The following is an 11886-nucleotide window of genomic DNA, read 5'->3' as shown; positions in this document are numbered from 1 at the left end:
CAGCCCTCCCAGCTTTTCAGAAAAACATTTACATGTGATGTATTTATAAGGGCACATAAATGTCTATATAGTCACAGTTTGTAATATTCCTAAAGGCCCTGCAGCAGAAGCAGCAGGAGAGGAAGCTATTTCTGCTGACTCTTTTATTATCTGTGCCATTTTCCACTCTAGACTATCGCAACTTTAACTCTTGCATTCTCTGTAAGGTTGGGTGGGGCAAACAAAGAAACGGATTGACTATAATGAGATCCAGTATTGCTCTCTTACGTTATGTTGCATTCTGGAGATCTTGATGTCTGAAAAAAAAAATAGAATATCTTTACCAAATAATGGCTTATGAGTATTTGTTGAGGGAAGAAAGTAAACTAACATGATTATTAAGTATATAACATTTGTGGGAAAGTCAGTGGAAATGAGCTGAAGTCAGGTATCTAGGTTCAGAACAAGAAATGACGGATCCTTCCAGAGCATCAGAGACTAGGAACAAAAGAAATTTTAAAAGGGACTACAGCAGCTAGGGAGCAGAAATATATACAGTTAAGATGCATAAGATGCCTTTTGGAGACCAATAATAAGAGACAGTCTAAACAAACAGGTTCTGGGAGGGACTGAGGTTTCACCAGCCTTGGTGGTTACCTTTGCAGCCAAAACTATCTGAGTTCAAATCCTTCTTTTAGGTATCATACAATTTTCATCAGGTGTGTCAGGTGTGCTGAATTTTAGTTTCTTCATCTAGAAAATATGTCAACCAAAGTACCAGGCATATGAGAGATGCCTCATAAATGAAAGATTTTTCGTCTTCTTTCCCCTCATACTTACTAATTTTTTATTCGATAAATAATTAATGAAGACAAACTGATTTCAATGAGATGGGAAACAGACATCTACAGTTCGAATGTAATCCCTTTTTATATAAAGCTTGTAGTCTGATGAATAAGTTAGAATCTGATAATATAATTATCAAGTAAATATTAAGTTGCAATTCTTATATCATGTATTAAAGGAAAAAAACAGAGTGGTGGACCAGGGACCTAAGTCTGAGTTTTCACAGAAGACTTCCTTGTAGCATTGGCATTTATGGCAAGATAAGAAGCGTAAATAAGACTAAGCAAGGGAAAAACCTTCCAAAGTAGAAACCAGAGCCTACGTGAAAGCCTAGAATCCTAAAGCATTTTGGCAGGTCTTAGGAACAGATAAAAGGTCAGGATGGATGTAGCATAAAATGCTGAAGTGCAAACAGCATGAGATAAGGCAAAAATGGTAGGCAGATTATGCATGTATTAATTGCATGACTTTTAATAATTACATGTAAAACTATCAGATTTTATTCCTACTGTAGTCTGAAGACTCTAAAAGTAACTAAATGAGAGTAATGTGATCAAGCTTTTATTTAAAAAGTACATTATTCTAGCTATCTGGTAGATAATCATAAAAGCACAAATTAATATGTGGGGAAAATTTTTAGAAGCCTTTTCTTATATTTGAGGTGAAAGTTGATGACAGTTTGGAATGAAATGACAGTAAGAAACAAAAATGTCAGTAATAGTTTTGATACATAAGAGACTTGAAAAAATTGTGTTTGATTGAATATTGGGGCTACACTGGGGAGAAGGTGGAAATAACATCCATAGATAATTTTCAAAAAGTTATTACTGTGAAGAAAGCCAAGAAGTAGATCATAGCTTAAAGGAAATGCTGGGACTAAGGAGTCTTGTTGTTATTGTTTTAGTTGTGGTTTCTAACTTGGAAGCCTTAAGGCAAGCCTATGGGCTGATAGATACAGAGGTGTATATTCAATATGCAGAAGAGAAAAAGGAATACTTGAAAAAAAGTCTTCAAAAAAGTGGGATGAGCATCCAAACACCAGAAGGTGTTCCAGCTTATTCACTTGAAAAGGAGGGGAACTAGATAGGAGGAATGAAGATGAACATCAGGTGGACATCCAGCAGTGTGAAGATGAGACAACTGCTGAATTAGCTGACAGTAGAGGGCAAAGGATGGGGTTTAAGTAGGTGGAAGAATGAGACAAAACATGAATGGTTTAAGATTATAGGAAAACAAAGCTAGAGAAGTGAAATGACATTTCCAAGCAATATTGTTACCACATTCAATTTTCGGTGATGAATTTAAATTGGGACCAGGCTTTATGGGTTTAACCAGGGTTAGAATCTGTCAGGAGATTTTTTTGTTTCCCATGGACTTAAGGATATTTACAATGAGGTGATAAATATGGCGGACTGGGGAACCTAAGCCAGGTAAAGAGGGTGGCAAAGACATGAGAGGGATAATAGAATAAAAAGTTGTATGAGTAAAGTTTGTGATTCTCAATAAGTTCAAGAAAATGTTAGAGTGGGACATGTGCAGCAATAGGCTGTGAGATTGGGTGGAAATAACTAGATACCAAAAATTGCATATTTCCTGCTGATGACATAGTCAAGAATGTGACAGAGTAGGGTAGAGGAAATATTATTGGACAAGAAGTCATGTAATTGGAAGGCCATGGCTTAAAATATGTAAAGAAAATCAACACACAACATATGAAGTCTAAGGGGTTTTTACAGTAGATAAGGAATGGAAGACATCAGTTACAAATAAACTTATAAGGAAGGACATGGGATGGCCATTTAACTTGGCCTGGAAAAAAAATAGTTCCCTAATATACTACCTAAGTCAATGGATATACCTCTGTACCTCAGTTACTTAAATTTATCAGTCTATAAAAAATCACTCATTATTCATGGGCTATTTGCTTCTTAGAAACCATGCACCCTAATCTACTTCATGTTACAGTGGAAAGACTAATACAGAAAAATAAAGTGTTTCCCAAAGTTACATCTTAAATTTTTAGGACACTTAGGCCTAAAACTCAGTCGCGCTTTCTTTCTATACCATCAAAGCATCATTTCCCAATCTCACAGTGCAAATGTTTGGGGTTTTCAGAGTGGGCCAATAAATATTACTTCTCTTTCTCTCTCCAGTCCTGAATAAGTTGGGAAAAAGAACAAATAGTAATGCAGATATGAAAAAAATCATTTTATTACTTACAAAATCTAAATTATAGCAGCTTAGTCCCCCAAATTGAGCACACTCAGTATATTTATCCCAGATTTAAAACTTGCTAAGTGATAAGTCATTCACCTGAAATCAAAGAGTTGATGGAACAAAGAGAAGCCAGAAGTGTTAAACTAATTAACATCCCTTGACATGTAAAGAGCTATCAGGAGTAGAGAATTAGTATCTCCAAATACCAAAGACATTGCTATCAGTAATGGGGAAATAAACAGAGGGAACCCCTCAAATTTGTAAATAAAGTAAATAATATTGGCAATTCAAATAGGATATACCAAAAAGTAAATAATAAAAAGGTACTTTAAGAAGGTGTAAATGACTTTCAGAATCATAACCAAGTCAGAAGAGCATGCAATTCTGAAGGTGAGTGGACAGTTTTGGAAGACTGGAAGGCAGGGGGAGAATCGCAGAGATGTGAAAATGCCAGTGCCCATTTCTCTACTATACAAGAGATTGAATACATTAGGCAAAACTCTTTTTTGAGTATTGCAGCTGTAATCTTGAAAATATTCCTTTTGACAATATGGATGTTACCTTCAATTTTAGCCATTGAACAATGAATCCATCTTTTAATTTTATGCTCATCATATATGATATTACATCTTATATAGTTATGATTATGGAGAGAGATTGTGCAGGATATGTTGGCTCAAGAATTTCCCACTTCTTTTATTTCCCATAGGAGATCAATAAATGAGCACTTTATATAAGCACATTCATTTATGGGCTTGGTTGATGTGGGTCGACTCTAATAAGGAGAAAAACTTCCACTAAACTCTCAAAAAATATATTTTTGCCTGAGAACTAAGCCCCAAGCTAGCCTTTCTGGCCATACCTGAATGCTATATACAATATTTCAATTTTAAATTTCATCATGAAATGGAATATTTACCTCCACACCATCTTACACTGAAAGCACAGACCAACTTTTTGCAGCATTAATCAATTCAATACAGAAAATGAAGATTCAGGAACTCCAGGATCCTTATCTTACCATGGTAATTTTAATCCCATCTCCCTACTTCTTAAAGGGAATGATCCACCTTGGAATCACTTTGGCTCCTTCTTTTTCCCTATTGTCAGATATCCCTTTTTTTCTCAATATATTTTTCTTCTTTCACTTCCAAAAACAAAATATAGTATGTGACTTGAGAGAGGAATTTTCAGAGAGTGTGAGGCATACTGTCAATTCTATTTTTGTATACCCCAAGACGAAAGAAATCAGGAGCACATGTTGTCTCTAGGAAATTTCTCAGGCTGGTACTGATACACAGCAGTTGCATTTTTTGCTGGGTATAATTTGTTTGTATTTCCCTATGAAATCCAGTTTAAACTAAAACAATGTGCTCCTTTATGAAGAAAAATCAATCAGAAACAAGCTGCTTTCAGAGTAGTTAGGAAAGTAGAATGGGAGATTGCATCCACATTGCTTTGCTTGATGGGCCAAACTTTCACAAGCTTCTGGTCATTCTTTTTACTTTTCTCCCATTGGATACATCTGAGAATTTAAAGGAAATAATAACATGATCAGAAGCTCCAACCTGCTCTGGGGCAGAAAATCAAAGCCCTATATACCATTGAAAAATCCATTTGATTAATGATTGGGGAGACATCCAAGATTTGTGTACAGGCTGCATAGCAAAGTCAGAGTAGCATGAAGAGACTAAAGGTCTGCAAGTGCTCAGGATCAAAGAAATAAGAACACCCCACTTACCCTTTCCATGTAATGGAGTGTGTCCTCCAGAAACACACCATGGCTATCTCAGATGCCATGTAGCCACATGGAAAGCAGTAGTGAGGATTTATGGTTTAAGTAAATTACTTTCAGAAGTCGTGTTTCCAAGCGATTAGTGTGGAACAAATAGTCTGAAAAATCTGGGGACAGAATACTTATTTCTGTAAGCAAGTCAATGGGATAAGAGACAGTGTAGCAACTTCACCTCTTAAAATCACTATTTTGCATTTGAGCTATGGTACTATAGTACAAATACCACGCTCAACACAATTAGCAATTAGATGAGTAAACATGCCCAAGCTAAAAGCAACACCCTATTTTTTCTTCTTACCAGAGAAGACACTTATTTTATAAGTAAAAGTTTGGTCAATTATAACTGAGAGCAGCAAAACAACCCTTTCCCTAATGCAAATTAAAACTGTTTTAGAGTTTCCATTAAAGTAATCAAAAGAATCTAAACTGAGTCATCATGGCAGAATGGAGTTGTATCAGTCAGGAGAGGCCAGGTAACAACCTCAATCAGTTAGAAGAACCTAAACTAACAACCCCAAACTCTCAGTGGCTGAAAAACAAAGTTCTTTTTTTTCCTCATACTATATGTTCATTGAGTTAGGCCAGAGACCTATACTCGTTGTAGCCATTCTAGGAAACAGGATAACAGACGCTCAACGGAACTATGACATCACTATCTCACCATGTGCTTCCTTGGTTGCAATCTCTGTGGCTGAAGATGGAAAAGCACTGGCCTATTGAATGTTCTAGTTTGAAAAATATACTCACCACTTCTACTCACATTTGCTTGGCCAAAACTATTGACCTGATCATGCCGAACTTTCAAGTGGGTGGGGAATTAGAATTCTTCCTGAACCCACATGTAAATGAGTTCAGACATTAGTGAATAATATTAGTGACTATTTGTAATACCTCCCACGATTCAGTATTCTAGTCACTACATATTTGGTTGTCTTTCAAATCCTCTCCAAGGAGGTATCCCAAAGTCTGGCATATGCATGTGATGAAAGGTGGTATTTACAACTAGTTCAGATGTGTGGCCTCTTGTTCAGGGAATTAAGAACTGAAAAATAAGCTATCTGTATTTAATAACCCTGTATACATTGGTGAAACCAGAACAGAAAAAGAACAATAAATGTTCATGTCACTTCAGAAAGAAGAATGGGAAACATACAGTAGTCACTGGTTCATAGCAATTCTGAAGTTTCATTGAACAGGCATTGTCAGGGATCCTCTATTAGGAAAATATCCTTCTGTGCCTTTTCATATTTCCTCAAATGCTTATTTTATTTCTCTCTGGTAGTGACCCTTCCTGCTGAGTAGCCTTTCTGTTTTCGGACAGTAGTGAAATGTCACACTGCAGAGTATTGAATATGATTTTATATGAGGCATCCTAGGTGTCAGATGAGGAGAATATAAACCACAAACAAGGGGGAGTTAGCCCCTAATGGAATGATCTTTGGACCAACAGGCAACAGGAAAAATGAAGGAATCCTCCTTTCTCTCACCCATGTACCATTTCAAAGTATGATTACAAACCTTGACACCCTTTCCAAGAACTACTTTTGGAGTAGTACCTGGAAAAGATCAAAGATAGAACATTTATGTTTGGTTGTCTTCCTTCTCCCTATTGACAAACATAAATATGTAGCAACTTAATGAAAAGAAGAGAATCAAACATTGGCCATTAAATGCTTCAGACAAGATGTGAAACTTTTCTCTCCTTCTCTCTTCATTCCCTAGAAAAAGTAACATGGTTATATACAACTTCAAGGGTTAAATAATTATAATTCTTCATGTGCCTGGAAGAAGAGGAGTGGAAAATGAGATGTCAGGGAATATGAGTAACATCTACCACAGATGCCCTCAGTGTTCAGACTCTCCAGCTCTTCTCCTACCTGTGGCTCTATGCGTAAGTGAGGCCAAGGTCTCCACCATGCTGGAAATGTCCTTAAGCCACTTTCCAGCATTCAGAAAGCTAAGCCTCTCTCCGTCTTCAGGGATGGATTGCTCCCATATCCACTAATATTCGGGTTAGGAACCCTTGGGACATCAAGATTCATGCTTGAAAATATTAAGAGATTTTTACAAAGCCGTAGTCATTCTGAGTTTAACATTGTTTACTCTATGAGAGAAGTGGTTCCAAGTACTGAAAAGTCAAAACAAAAAAAGCAAAATCAAACAAACAAAAAACCTCACATTTCTCAAAGTACAGTAGAACAGAATGCAAATTATTATGTTAGTATAATATTCTGCCACACTTTCAGTAGTGAAAAAAAATACACAGTATGAGGTCTTACAGATCTGTGTCTAATGCTAGCTCTTATCCTATTTCCCAGAACACTACATTTTCAAGAACAAATTTTTTTAGGTCTCTACATTTTAATATTTTCACAACATTTTCTAAAAGTAGAAAATTCTTCAAATGTTCTGTGTGAACTAACCAAAAATATATAGCTATCATCATAATAAATGGTTTACCATTTTAGTTTCCTTTACTTCTTACTAAGAAAGATGCTAAGAAATAATCATTTTAGTACTTAAAAAAATGTTGATTTTAGGCTATTAATTGTATTTTGTGTGAAATGTAACTTATTTGTAGAGAAGTTACTAAAACTTGGTTAAAATCGTTTTGGTATTCATGTTTTTATTTTTGTTTCTTTTTCTTTTTGTATAAAAGTTTCCAACTAAGCTTAGACTATTCCCTAGGATTTTTATTTTCTGGTCACTACTGTATAGCTGGATGAAAAAGGAAACAAACATTTGCATACATACATACATATTTGTAATTACTTATCATAATGATGCTTTACATTTGTATAATTTCTTACATTAAAAAACACATAAATATACATGATCTTATCTAATTTTCACACTCTTTGAATACCAATATAGAAATGAGAAAACTGTAGATCACTTAAGTGGTATTTCCAATATACAGATGACATGGGTCAGATTCAGGACAAACTCAGGTTTTCAGCCTTCAAATGTAAAAGTAACTTTTTCTTTCTTTAAATTGTCTTGTTTTATTATCTGTTTGTTTTTGACCATGAAAAGATAACAGTACAAAGCCCTAGTGGGGAGAAAAAAAAATTAGACAAAATCCATAATTTTTTTTTTTCCATGGGAAATTTAATGTCTATCTGGATAGATAAGTTGAAATCTCTAGGCCCGGGTGCTGTGGCCTGTAATTCCAGCATTTTGGAAGGCCGAGGTGGGTGGATCACCTGAAGTCAACATGGTGAAACCCCATCTCTACTAAAAATACAAAAATCAGCTGGGTGCTGAGGCACATGCCTGTAATTCCAGCTATTCGGGAGGCTAAGGCAGGAGAATCACTTGAACCTGGGAGGTGGAGGTTGCAGTGAGCCGAGATCATGCCACTGTACTCCAGCCTGGGCTACAGAGCAAGACCCCATCTCTAAAATAAATAAATAAATAAACAAACAAATAAATAAAATATTCTAATTTTTTAAGTGTCATTTTACATGGTCTGTGAGTAAATGCAGAAAAGCGGTCGTATTTGAAGGATTCAGAAATATCTGTGAGATGGAGTGTGGTAGGAGATGATAAAACAAAGATAAGATACTAAGTCCTCAGAGTTCCATTGGTTCAGAAATTTGAAAACATTTTAGACATCCAGGACCTTATAGACAAAGCAAGCAGTTCATGATTGTATTCAAACAATTAAAACAATTACGTTTTTGGTGGACGCAATGTAAAGACTACGATGCTGCTCATTTTAGCTCTTCTTCAAGTAAAAGAAATTGATGAAATTAATGTACAATGGCTATGGCCACAGATGCCATTTTATAACTTGTATTTCATGTACTAAAACATTAAAGAAAAAACTGTTTAAAGAAAAACACAACTTTCCTTACTGGAGTCCTGCAATATACCCAAGCCCTGTTCCTGAGAGGAACAGGGACAATTTTTGTATCTATTTTGTTTCTTCCCTTATTGATTTCCAAATTTTATGTCTAAATAATATAATTATACTGTTGTGGGTTTTTTTTAATTTCTTAATTTTAAACATGGTCTGTTGACTTCTGGTTGTGTTCATGGGGATTTAACTCATTCTATGTGCTTCTATTCTGTGGTTATGTTATTATTTAAGGTTAAATCAGTTATCAGGGTTTATATTATCATGACTACGTATCATTTACTGCAGAGACAAAGGGTACTATGCTTATGAGCCCTTTTCTGTTTTTCCCAGTTATTAATTTTTCATTTATTTTACTTAGTATTATACGTACGTACCACTTTTCCACAAATGTTTCAATATATCAACCAATCATATAGCAATACATTTCCAAAGGCTCAAACATGTTTAACAATGTATCAGGCTTTTTGTTTTCACCTTCTTCTTCCATCTACTACTCCTCAACAAGAATCTTCTTGCAGTTCTCTTCCCTGATTGGTCTTGTTTGCTTTACATGAGTCCAGTTGTTCTGTCTGCCTATTGAACAACTGGTGCCCAGGGACCCCCCACCATTCTTCTGTGTTGGGTCTGCTGATTCTGCATTCTTTCTCTTTATTGGTCTTGAATTATTGTGCTTTCGACTTGGCATGGAAGTCTAAATTGAAAAATCATTCCATTTCTCTTGGAATTTTGAAAGCATTATTTTATCTGTCCCTCAGGCTCTTAGAATGCTTTTATTTCAAAATTTAAGCTAACATGTTCATTTTTGAAAGCAATATCTTATTGTCTGATTATTTCTGTTTTCTAGCATCCTTTTCTAACAGATGTGATATTTGTCTTCATCTCTCTGAGATATATGAGTAGCTCTCTGAAATTATAGAATATTTTAAGTTTTCCTTTTGACCTCTTGTTTTTTTTCCTTTGGGAATCTTTCATATTGAACGTTTTCTTAAAATGCCAATCATTCTTGACACCCCAGTTATATTTCAAGGGCTGACTGGAAGTTTTGTGTGCATGAAAATCCATATTGGAAGGACTTTCAATATGAGATATCAGGCAAAGAACCAAATATTGGTGACTTTACCCACAAATGCCAGTTTCTCCAACGAGGAAGCCTGCAGTCTTCTGCCTGGAGCATTTTCACCTGTCCACCAGAATCGCAAGAATAGAATGGAGAAAGTGGCTTCAATCCCCAACACTCAGCATGTGGTATTTAGTTCTACATCTCATCCCCAACTTCTACTGTGTCTAATGGACCAGAGACTGCAGCTTTTAGCATTTGACTTTTCCGCAGAATATACCACTGGTCCTCCGTGGGTTGAGAGGAGCAATTATTGACTGTGTTTGGATAGACCTATCAAACAACTCCCTGTTTTAGCTATTTTTTCACGCTCACCTTCTGTAGTACTTGAAGATTCCCACTTCTGAATCTTTATTGAATCCCAGAGTATAATAATCCTGCTTTATATTACTGTCCTCTGCCGTTAGTTTCCTCTCTTTTTCTAAGCCCTCATTTTTTCTTCTTCCAATACTGCATTGACATCTCCTGTTCATTATTATTCTGCTTTTCCATTCTTTCTAATTTTGTGAATTTATGAATTTTAAATTAATTTGTCATTTGCTGTTTTATAGTAAACACACCTGATAGCAATAACTTAAGCATATCCTGAGAATGACACTGGATGGCAGATGCATCTGAATGTGGTTCAGAGTTCTGAGCTAAGGGATCCAGGAGTGGCCAACCCAGGAAAACATTCCTAATCTATGAGGAACATCTGAGCCCCAGTCTGTTCCATGGGTAGGTCATACACAGGATGGAGGCCTTTTGTTTTGTGGTGAACGAAGGTTGCCAGGTGAAGGTTGTTAGGGGGAGGATGCTAAGTGAAAAACGCTACATACACTGCATGATTTTGCAAGAAGTTCTGGTTCTCCTGTTCAGCCCACTGCCACTGGACTCTCTCCCTTCTCTGTAAGCCCCCAGTAAAATCCCGTGTCTCGTTCACTGACTCTGGATCTCTTCTTCAGCCTCTTGAACCTGGTGTGATCCCTATTGGAGTTGACAGGTGTTCAGCACAATAGCTTTGTTCACTCAGAAATCTAGATTAGTGATTTAATCTTTTTTTTTTTTTTTTTTTTTGAGACGGAGTCTTGCTTTGTCGCCCAGGCTGGAGTGCAGTGGCGCAATCTCGGCTCACTGCAAGCTCCGCTTCCCGGGTTCACATCATTCTCTTGCCTCAGCCTCCCGAGTAGCTGGGACTACAGACACCCGCCATCATGCCCAGCTAATTTTTTGTATTTTTAGGAGAGATGAGGTTTCACCGTATTTGCCAGGATGGTCTCAATCTCCTGACCTTGTGATCAACCCGCCTTGGCCTCCCAAAGTGCTGGGATTACAGGCGTGAGCCACCATGCCCAGCCTAATCTTTTTTTCTAACACAACACATTGAAGAACATAATTCTGTCCATCATAGTGTCATGGAGAGATTTTCAAAATATGAAGAAAAGGAAGTCATATTAGAATCACTGAGAAATGGGGCAAGAACAGGTGTAGTTGATGTTTTATCTAGATTAGGTTTGCATACTGAGGAATCCAGCCCCACACTAAAAACCTGCATGTGATTTTTCAGGCCCCACCATATAGGCAATTACAAAGGCTAACCTGACAGGCCTCACAGGATAAAGCTGCCCCGCATCAGACTTAGTGTATAGCCGCTGGGTCAGTCGCATAGACCCTGGCCAAGCGATGATGAAAGGAGTACTCAGACACAGGTATGCAGTAAAAGAGCAGCTAGGGGACTGCCAAAGAGTGAGCAGTCTCAAACAGCTAGAGCTGATTGCTTTTATTTGGTTAAGGCCGAAAGCCTGGAGCAAACACAATCTGTGGGTAATTAGCATTATTGTTCCCCCTTTCAGGAATCAGTCATGAGCGAGGATGGTCAAAGGTCGGTTTCTGGACAACATGGGTAAACAAACCTATTTAGATAAATTCCCATACACTCCCTTGTACCTACTCCTCGCCCTCTGCCTCAGGGTAGCAGAACAGCTGCCTTCAGCTTATTCTCCCCTGAAGTTCTGCAGAGCCTTCCGACCTTTCAGAAGCCCTGCTTCTTTTCCTATAGCTTCTTTCACGACTCTGACCGATCCCCTA

This window comes from Pongo pygmaeus, chromosome 12, assembly GCF_028885625.2.
Source record: "Pongo pygmaeus isolate AG05252 chromosome 12, NHGRI_mPonPyg2-v2.0_pri, whole genome shotgun sequence".
NCBI lineage: Eukaryota > Metazoa > Chordata > Mammalia > Primates > Hominidae > Pongo > Pongo pygmaeus.
This window is presented reverse-complemented; position numbering follows the sequence as displayed.